We start from the raw sequence: 9,347 nt of genomic DNA on the forward strand, positions 1-9,347 counted from the left end.
TTTCTGAGGTCAGCTAAAAGAAACCTTAAAAACAAACAAAAGAAACAGATCTCTTTCTCTATTAGCCTAAAAATTGATTTAAAAAAAAAAACTCCAAAAATGTCCATGAAATGTGGGGAAGATAAGTTACAGTAAGTACCCTCACGTCTCTAAGTTGATACACACAAAAGGTGTATGTGAAAGAGGAGCACTGGAGCATCAACGCCTGACTCACACACACACCTGGCAGGTGGGGTCAGATCTTGTTAGGAGAAATCTCTTTATAACCAGACTGTTTAAATTTCAACAGATGGAAGCATGAAATTCCTGATCAACTACAGGATAGGTTACTATTCAGTGGGCACCTAAAACCACTATGGAAATTAATGAACTGGTACCCTTGTGCAGATCTGGCAGCCCTAGTATGCCACTGATGAAAGTATCCACATTCATTCAACATATACTGTTGAGTGCCGACAAGGCAGAACTTGGCTACTCCACACAAAGCCCTTTTGTTCCTCAAGGCAGTGTCTCCACACTGTTTGCCACCCACATGGTTGTCATTCCCAATGTGGTGAGCAATTCTCAGACCCCAGGCTACAGCCACAACTGCTCCCCTTTCCACTCCCCCCAGTAAAAACATACCCGAACACAAGCAAGTTCACATGACTTCATTCGGGGACTAACCTTGAATTCTCTCAGCATTAAGAAAAACTAAACAATATACACAAACTTTCAAAGCAGTGACCTATTTGAGTCGCTTCTCCCAATGGTTAGTGGAACCTTGCCAAGGCTGACAAACTCTTGAGTTGTAGTAAGTAAACCCCAATCTTTTCTCTCCCAGCCTCCTCTCCTTGATAGAGATTCAGCCAACTCTCCTCCTACTCCTGAATCATAACTTAGAAAGGAGATCAAAGGGTGATGTTTCCGGAGGCAGAGAAATCTTATTCTGCCCTCAAGGTCAGAAGCCAGCATTCTCCAAATACCCTTCAGGTTATGCTGCACAAGATTCAACCCTGCCAGAAAGAAACCAAACAGTACCCACAAATACCTTAAAAGTATTTAAGACCAATAGTGTCTATCCCTTGGTCAGTATTACCCCTAGTAATATTTAAGGGAAAACAGAACATTGAATAAGTTCAGAACTAGGCTGTATTCTTAAAGAGGCATACAATCCTTAAAAAGAAACAATTGGGACGATAAAATAGATGCCCTAAAGAGAAGAAGGATGAAATTTCAAAAGGCCAACAGAAAATAAATCAAAACAAACTCAAGCCCACCAAGTCATATGTTAAGTTTCACTGAAACTACTTACTTCATTTTTAAAGAAATGGCAAAAACTTTCAGCATGGACACTGAAGCTTTAGAGTAACCAATTTATCCTTGTGTTGACAACCCCTGTTTTTCCTTAAAAAAAAAAAATGCACCAAGAACTCAAATCTTCTTTTATATTTTCATGTGGAAATCTAATTCCTGGCCAACTACAGAGCATGACTCAGGCTAATCCCCTATAAAAATGTCACAGTGAACAGCAAAAATCAATAGATTGATTTTACAAACTAGAAAAGTTGAAAGATTAAGACAACATGAGCAAAATTTCAGTCTTTCTATATACCGAATATTTTTATTCTCAGAACCAGTAGAGTTTATTCACAAACTTTCATTTTTTAAACTTTTTTAGTAGTAAATCTCTTGAGATGTATCTCCTACCAGGTAAAAAACTCACAAGAAATGAATTATACAGCAAGGAGAAACAGAAAAGCTAGACTGGTTTAAAAAACAGATACAAAGTCTCAATTAATTCTTTAGCTGGCCTGACTTTTCTATCTCACTATGCTGTAAAACAAAAAGAATAATGAGCCACCTTTGAGGTGCTCATCTTCATAAGTCACCTGGGGAATTCAATAATACTCATTTACCTGAATAGCTAAGAGAGGACAACAGACAACAACAAGCACCAGCAAGAATGCAGAGCAACTAGGACTCACATAAACTGATGGAAATGTAATTAATAGAACCACTCTGGCAGTATCTGCTACAGCTAAACTGCGTGGCTCAGCAATTTCACTCCTAGATACTTATCCAGTCAGAAATGTATACATATGTTCATGAGAAAACATGCACAAAGTTGTTCATAATAACAATGGTCATACTGGTCCAAAAATAGAAACAACTCACTGTGTATCTCCAGTAGGATGGATAAACAGTAGTATATTCACACAATGGGACACAATAAGAAATGAAAATAAATAACCCATAGCCATATGAAACAACATGGATCAATCTCACAAATATGACAAGGAGAGAAGCCAGACACAATAAAGTACATGCTCTGTGACTCTATATGTATTTTTAAAAAATCTGACAAAAGTAATCAATGGTATTAGAAGGATACCCTTTGGGCTGGAGTAGTGAATCGAAGGGAGTATAATACAAAGATGATCAGCTTCGGTCTATGGCTCTATGGGAAGGCCAGCAAGGAGTATCTGATAGAAAAGTGAGTCAAACATCACATAATATGGACAATTCCAGCCCCTAAAAATATCTGCTCTTAAACCAGCGTTTTTTATAGGAAAGAGCAATTCTGTTAAGAGGAATACAAAAAAAGAGACGGTTTGGGGAGAGAGAAGGAAAAGCACCAGGAGAGAAGGAAGGATGAATAAATTCAGGCTGAATAAATTTGATTTCTACCTATGACCTAATTATTTTTTCATATTTTCCCTAAGATCAAAGGGTAAACAAGTCAGAATTACCAACAGAAATCTGAACAAACATAACCAAATATGCAATGCAATTAAAAAATTTAAGTTTTTGCCTCTAATCAAGCCAAAAATTATATAAACTATCAAAAGGAATCTTAACTTCAATGCAATAAATGGAAACTAACAAGAATAGAAATTCCTCTTGTATGCTTCTCAAGGGATTAGATAATTATAAAAATGTATTAGTATGTCTCCTGAGACTTTAAGCCCCATTGCTCAATTCCATTAACTAACTGAAGTGTTTTTTTTTTTTTTTTTTCTGGCTGTGCTGCAAAGCTTGCAGGATCTTAGTTCAATCAGGGATTGAACCCAGGCCCCAGCAATGAAAGTGCCAAGTCCTAACCACTTGACCACCAGGGAGTTCCCCAAATGAATTTTTTTTTAAGGAAAAAAAAAAACACCCTATAACAGAACTACAGGGTTCCTGACAATGTCTGAAATATATAACTCTTTCCAATTAACTGATTGCTTCTGTAATGAGAGAAACATGAGGATACTTAATCTCTGACAGGCCTTTCTGGTGTATATACCTGTATACTAATAGCTAACTCAACAGTGTATCTATTCCTAGATTCTTCATCAATGAGACTATCATTTGCTTCCAGCATTCATACTTTAAATGCAAAGCTGAAGGAAGGAAAAGGCAAAGGATTATCTGAGTTTAGAAGCCAAAGAGAGAAAATTAAAATTGCTGTATTGTATCACCTGCTCTGCTTATGCAGACTACATGCTCACAGGCAATTCACACATCTAGTAGCTGGTGTGTTTTCATAAGAGCCTCACTGTCAGGCATCCTCCATTCAAGACAGTTCTGTTGTTCTCTTTCACAGCCCTTTCCAATACACACACACACACATACACACACTCCAACAAACATGAGCTTGCCACCTCTCCACAGCCTTATCGAGTGTGGAATGTTTTATTTAAAATTACACAGGTACTGAAAAAAGAGAACTAAAACTAATAAGATAAAAATAATAGGGTACCTAATAAATAATGGGAAGCAAAGGGGAAAGGAAGAAAAGAGAGGTGGGAGATAATACAAATTCCACTCCTTCCTTAGCAGGGAGTTAATAGCTATAGTTAAATTTGTGAACTCAAGTGTAGACTGTGGCAGCTTAAAAAGCAAGCTACACATTCTTTGACACTCTTCCCATCAAGTAGCTAGTCTAGATCCCCTCCTCTTCAGTCTGAGCAGGCTTTGTGATTGACCCAATCAACAGTTTGGTGAAAAGGAAGTTATGTCACTTCTGAGATTCGGTCATAAAAGGCCAAGGAGATTCCAACTAGTTCACTTGAGGCACTCATAGCTCAAGTTAATTGTATGTGTCCACTTGGAGGGTGTTTTGGGATGAGATTAACATTTCAATTGCATTCTGGGTAAAGCAGATTGCTCTCCATAATATGGGTGGGCCTCACCCAATCAGTTGAAGACCTGAATAGGACAAAAAAGAGTGGCCTCCCTGAGCAAGAAGGAATTCTCCAGCATACTGTCTCTAGTCTTCATCTGCAAGATCAGCTGTCCTGGATGTCCAGGCTGCTGGCTCACACCACAGATTTTGCAACCTCCATAATCATGAGCCAATTCCTTACAATAAATCTTTCTATAAATACATGCATATCCTATTGGTCTGTTTCTCCTCAGACCCTGATTAATATCTGGGGAAAGCTGGTGACCATGTAAGTAGTGCAACTACCTGGGGCCACCATGCTGAAGTTGCCACGTGTAGGTATTCCAGTCAACAATCAATGCTGTGCCCAGTCTTCCAGCCAGCCTTGCCAAGGCACTTGGCATGGAAGTAAAGCCTTCCTGGACCTTCCAGCCCAGCCAATTGACCAGCTGCATGCTACAGAGAGATCCCAGTCAATGCCTCAGAAGGAGGAGAAGCCAGGCCTACCTGCATCCTTGATCCATGGAACACATAATACCATGAAAAAACTGTCTAAGTCACTAAATTTTAAGTTCAATGACAACCACCAAAAGAACTAAAAACAGAAATAGTTTACAGTTATCACACTGGAGAAGAGACCATAGCTGAGCTGGGATCAGAAAGGAGTAAAGGGTTTTAGTTTTCATTTTAAACACTGTTTTGTTATCTGCATTATTCTTACTATGTACAGATATTACTATACAAATTCAAACTATTTTAAATTAAAGAAACAACAGCAGCAAATATGTTCAGCACTTACTGTGTAACAAATTTCAATGTGCTCTCTGTGCTATGTTTTAACTAATTTAATACTCAAAATAACCCCATGAGGGGAGTGCTTTTATTATCTCTTTTTAATAGATGGGAAATTGAGACAGAGAGATTCAGTAACTGTATGAAAGGTCACACAGCAAGCAGCAGCACCTAGACTCAAACTAGCCAGTCTGGATCCAGAGCTACAACATTTCCACAAAGATTACTAGGCTGGTTCGGCAGTCACGAAGTCATTAGACGAAGGGCACAATCTCAAACTGCCATTCACCTGGGTTTCCAACCATGTGACTAACAATGCTATCATGTGTCAAGCACTGCTGGACTTCCTTGCTTCTTCAAAGGCTATGAGCTAGACTGAAATGCCTTTTACTCTAGTCCCCACCTGTGCACATTCTTCAATTTCCCTAAACAACACCCAAATCTCTCTCTCTTCAGTGTTAAATTTCCCCTTCATTTCCAGTGAGCTATTTTATCAGATATTTCCATATTTCTGCCTCCAATTCAATTTTGTATCTTTACATTTCCCCATCTGCTATGAACCAAATGAGGGTCTTCAACTCTGAATTCTCCCACCAGAGCCTTGCATAAAATAAAAATGTAATTATCACTTATTAAAGCTCACTGACATTCATTTATTCTAATGAAAGTTAGTGGAGCAGCTTTAACCTTAGAGAAATTTTCACTGAATTTTATTTGAGAGGAAGGAGGGAAGAGAGGGGTTAAGCACAATTCTACTCAGTATATACTACTCCTCAGTATACACCCTAAACACAAATTTGTAATGTATATCAAGTCATACAGTAGAATGTTCAAGTCACACTATTCCCCATGGACAAAATTTGGAAACTAATCAAATGCCCATCAACCCTAGAATGGATAAACTGTGGCATAGGCACAATGGAACACTGGGCTGCAATGACAATGACTGAACTACAGCCACATGCAACACGGCAAAGTATCACAAACATAATTTTGAGTGAAAGAAGCCAGATACCAAAACCAAAACAAACAGGAAAACCACAAAAACATACTATATGATCCCGTGTATATAGATCACGAGGATAGGCAAAACTAACCTATGGCTGAGACAGTAGTTACCTCTGGGAAGAGTGTATGATTTGGGAAAAAAAGCATGGCAATGCTCTGTATCTTTATCTCAGTGCTGGTTATAAGTTTATGTTCACTTTGTGAACATTCATCAAATTATATGCTTTAAGATGTGTATGTTTCTTACAGTTCAACTTTAAGAATTACTTTACAAGATGCATAAGCCAAGCCACCATGTAGCAGGCATAAAACACCCTGTAACATTTGAACCCAACTTGGCTTAATTTGATTTGAGGGCAGAAGAGAAGTACAGTGGTTATTGCATAATTTGGATAGCTTCAACTCTGCTCACTGAAACATGATTTTTAGAACGTGCACAAATAGTCCAACAAATGCCTAAGTGAAATGTTTGAAATTTCTCACTGAGATCCCCTTTGCTGCTTCTGAATGTGCTCACTCCTCCATTTTAACACACTTCAGCTCCCACAAGTACTCCCCTTTCAGGCTTTCTCCAATTCTTGCCTCAATTTCCTGAATTACCTCCAACTAGACCCTTTCCCATCCTCTTCCTCAGGCCAGCGGTAAATGCATGAGCACAGTAGCTCGGGGACTATATGAGAGCAGATGCTCTCTCACTAGCTTCCGTGATGGTTCAGCAGGTAAAGAATGGGCCTGCAACGCAGGAGACATAGAAGATGTGGATTCTCAGCATTCATGCAGGCAGGCACCTTCTCACCAAATCAATCCAAGTCTGAATGTAACCATCCTAGTGGCTATTTGCCTGTGGTTTCTTTCTTTGGGGACAGTGGATACTTTAAAACTATTTTTAAATCTAGAGTCCTTTTCTCCCTCTAACACCTCTCCCCAAAACAAACATACATATACATAAAATAGAACTCACATGTGCTGAGGTAGGTAGCACTCACACGTGCTACAGTGATTTGTGGACTTGGCAAATCTAAAGTGCAGAAAGTGTGCCCCACCTACAGGGATAAAATGCAGTCCTAATTTGTGTGTTTTTAAAGGAGGCAATTATTCCTCTACGGGAAGCCTCTCCTCCATCCTTAGATACTGTAATCTCCAGAGGACAATGTCCAGAGCACAACCTATTCTTAATTTTTCTTCCACTGCTTCAGCAGCAGCACCTTTTCCCAAATCTACTAACTGAAAAAGGGCTGAAGTTAATAATCTGTCAGTTTTCTCATTCAATTTCCATCTTGAGAAAGCTTCACCTTAGAATGAGAGAATGGGAGGCTGGGGGAAGGGGAGTGGGGAATAACTGATTAATGGGGAGGGCGTTGCTTTGGGAGGTGATGGGAATGTTCTAGAATTAGACAGTAGGGATGCCTGCACAACTCTGTGAATATACTTTAAAAAACCCAGTAAATTATACACTTTGGGTAAATTTATGGCACATTTGTCATGTATCAACTTTTAAAATAAATAAAATGTGGGAAAGCCCAACTTTTCTGTAGAGAAAGTTGGATGAAGCGAGCAAATAGCAGATGGACAGCCAAGTACCACCTAAAAACCAAGCTGAATAAATTCACGGAATTAAAAATGAGGAAACTAGCCCTGACTTTCCATTCAGCTCACAGATGGATGGGATGAAGCTGGGGCAAGAGAGTGCACAATTACAGAACTGGGTGGTTAACTTTCCTTGTTGGTCTCCGAGCGCCTGTCTTGATATAATACTTCATTAATTAATTCGACGAGACGAACCTCAGCAGAGACCATGTGCAGACAGCGAGCGCTGGGGGACGCCATAGATTGTTTTTAAGGCTCACTCGACAAACCCCTCTCCAAGCCACCCCGGCGCAGCACAGTTCTTGCTGACTTGCAGGACCCGCCGCGAAGAGTTGCCTCAGAGTTCCACACGGACCGGGTGGAGAAGAACGGTCAAGGGGAGGACGCTGCTGTGGCCATGGGAAGGGGGGGGAAGGGGAGTTGAGGGTCCAAGTCTGCTTAAGGGCGCTCGCAGCCTCCCTCGACGACCACCAGAAGCCCCTGGAGACTCCAGAAGCCCACGCTGTCCCGGCGGGGTTCGACTGGCCGCAGGCCCAGTGTGCCCACACCCCTCCCCCACCTCCTGGCCCCGGCAACCTCGGCCGGAGCCATCTCCGAGTCGGTTGAGGGCGACCGAGGCCACCTGCCGCTCCGCTGATGAAGAAGAAAGTGGTCGACCGCCACTCCCTCCAGCGGAGCCGAGCCGAAAACTTCTCGGGGAGACGCCTCGGAGAGCTCTCTCACTCGATCCCGGACTAATGAAAGGGCCCCAGGGGCACCCAGGGCCGTGCGTCGGGACGCGTCCGCACCCTCCCGCCTCCTGGCCCCGCTCGGACTTTCCCGCTGACCCCGAGCCGGGCGCGCCGCACTCCCCTTCCAAACCCCCCGAGCCCCTCCGCCACAGTGTGCCGAACCCCGCGAGTTGCGGGGCCCAGGAACCTCTCGGACCCCGTCCCTAGGCCCGTCCTGAGGCCGCCGGGGTGGCCCGGCAAGAGAGAGCCTGCGGGGGGCTACCCTCCACCACCGCCACGGCCGCCGTGCGCCCCGGCGCGCCCCAAGCTGGCCTGACTGGGCGTGGAGACCAACGGGGGCAGGGTCGGAGCCCCACGCCCCCGGCCAGCCCGCCCGGGAAGGTGGCGCAACAGAGCCCCTCAGCTCCACTCACCTCCAGCAGCTCCTCTCAACCTGCCGCGCGCGCCGGCAGCTCGCTGCCTCGCCCGCGGCTCGGGGACCTCGGAGAAGGGGGCGGGGCGCAGGGGGCGGAGCCGGCCCCGGCTAGCGAGCGCCAGAATTAAACCCCGAACGTACGGGATCAACCAGGGCTCAGCTGCTACCGCAAGGGCCAGGAACGCGGGGAGACCCGCAAGCCTCCGACTCCGGGCAGGAAACGGCTGCGGCTACGTCCCGGAGCGGGACGGAGGGACAGCTCTGGCCTGCAAAACCCCAGACGGCTCCCGGGACCTCAAAGAACCCCGGCTTTCGGCGGCGCTCTCTTTGTACCCGCGCGAGCCGGCCGGCGGGCAGACTCCAGTGCGCCTGCGCGCCGCTCAGACTCCACCAGGCCCACCGGGCACCTTCGCTCACCTCAGCCGCCTCACCCGGGTCCGCTGGCTTCTGCCCCGCGAGCAGCAGGCAGAGCCGCTCCTTCAGCCCCGGCACGCTCCTGCTGCAGCTGTGTGTTTACTTTCTTTCCCCGAGGGAGAGGAAAAAATCCATCCCCAGTGAGACGTGCGTCAGTTCGATTCTATCAGCTCTTACCAGGAGGGGTACCTGGACGCGCGGGAGGCTGGCACTGTTAACACGCCGGCTTAGCGCCTTTTACTGGCTCCTCCCTCCTCACCGCTAAAGA

The 9,347-nt window shown here is 44.3% G+C and overlaps 1 protein-coding gene across 2 annotated transcripts in view; it reads right to left on the minus strand.

Moving 5' to 3' along the window:
* The window catches only part of KANK1 (KN motif and ankyrin repeat domains 1), a 212,828-nt gene extending 204,095 nt beyond the window's left edge, over window positions 1–8,733 (minus strand). For both annotated transcript variants that reach the window (XM_040247495.1, XM_040247648.1), the window contains exon 1: window positions 8,664–8,733. The gene's annotated coding sequence lies outside the window, so the exon portion shown is untranslated. The remainder of the gene's footprint in view (window positions 1–8,663) is intronic.
* Between the last annotated feature and the right edge of the window lie 614 nt (window positions 8,734–9,347).

This window comes from Oryx dammah, unplaced genomic scaffold, assembly GCF_014754425.2.
Source record: "Oryx dammah isolate SB20612 unplaced genomic scaffold, SCBI_Odam_1.1 HiC_scaffold_1, whole genome shotgun sequence".
NCBI classification, from domain to species: domain Eukaryota; kingdom Metazoa; phylum Chordata; class Mammalia; order Artiodactyla; family Bovidae; genus Oryx; species Oryx dammah.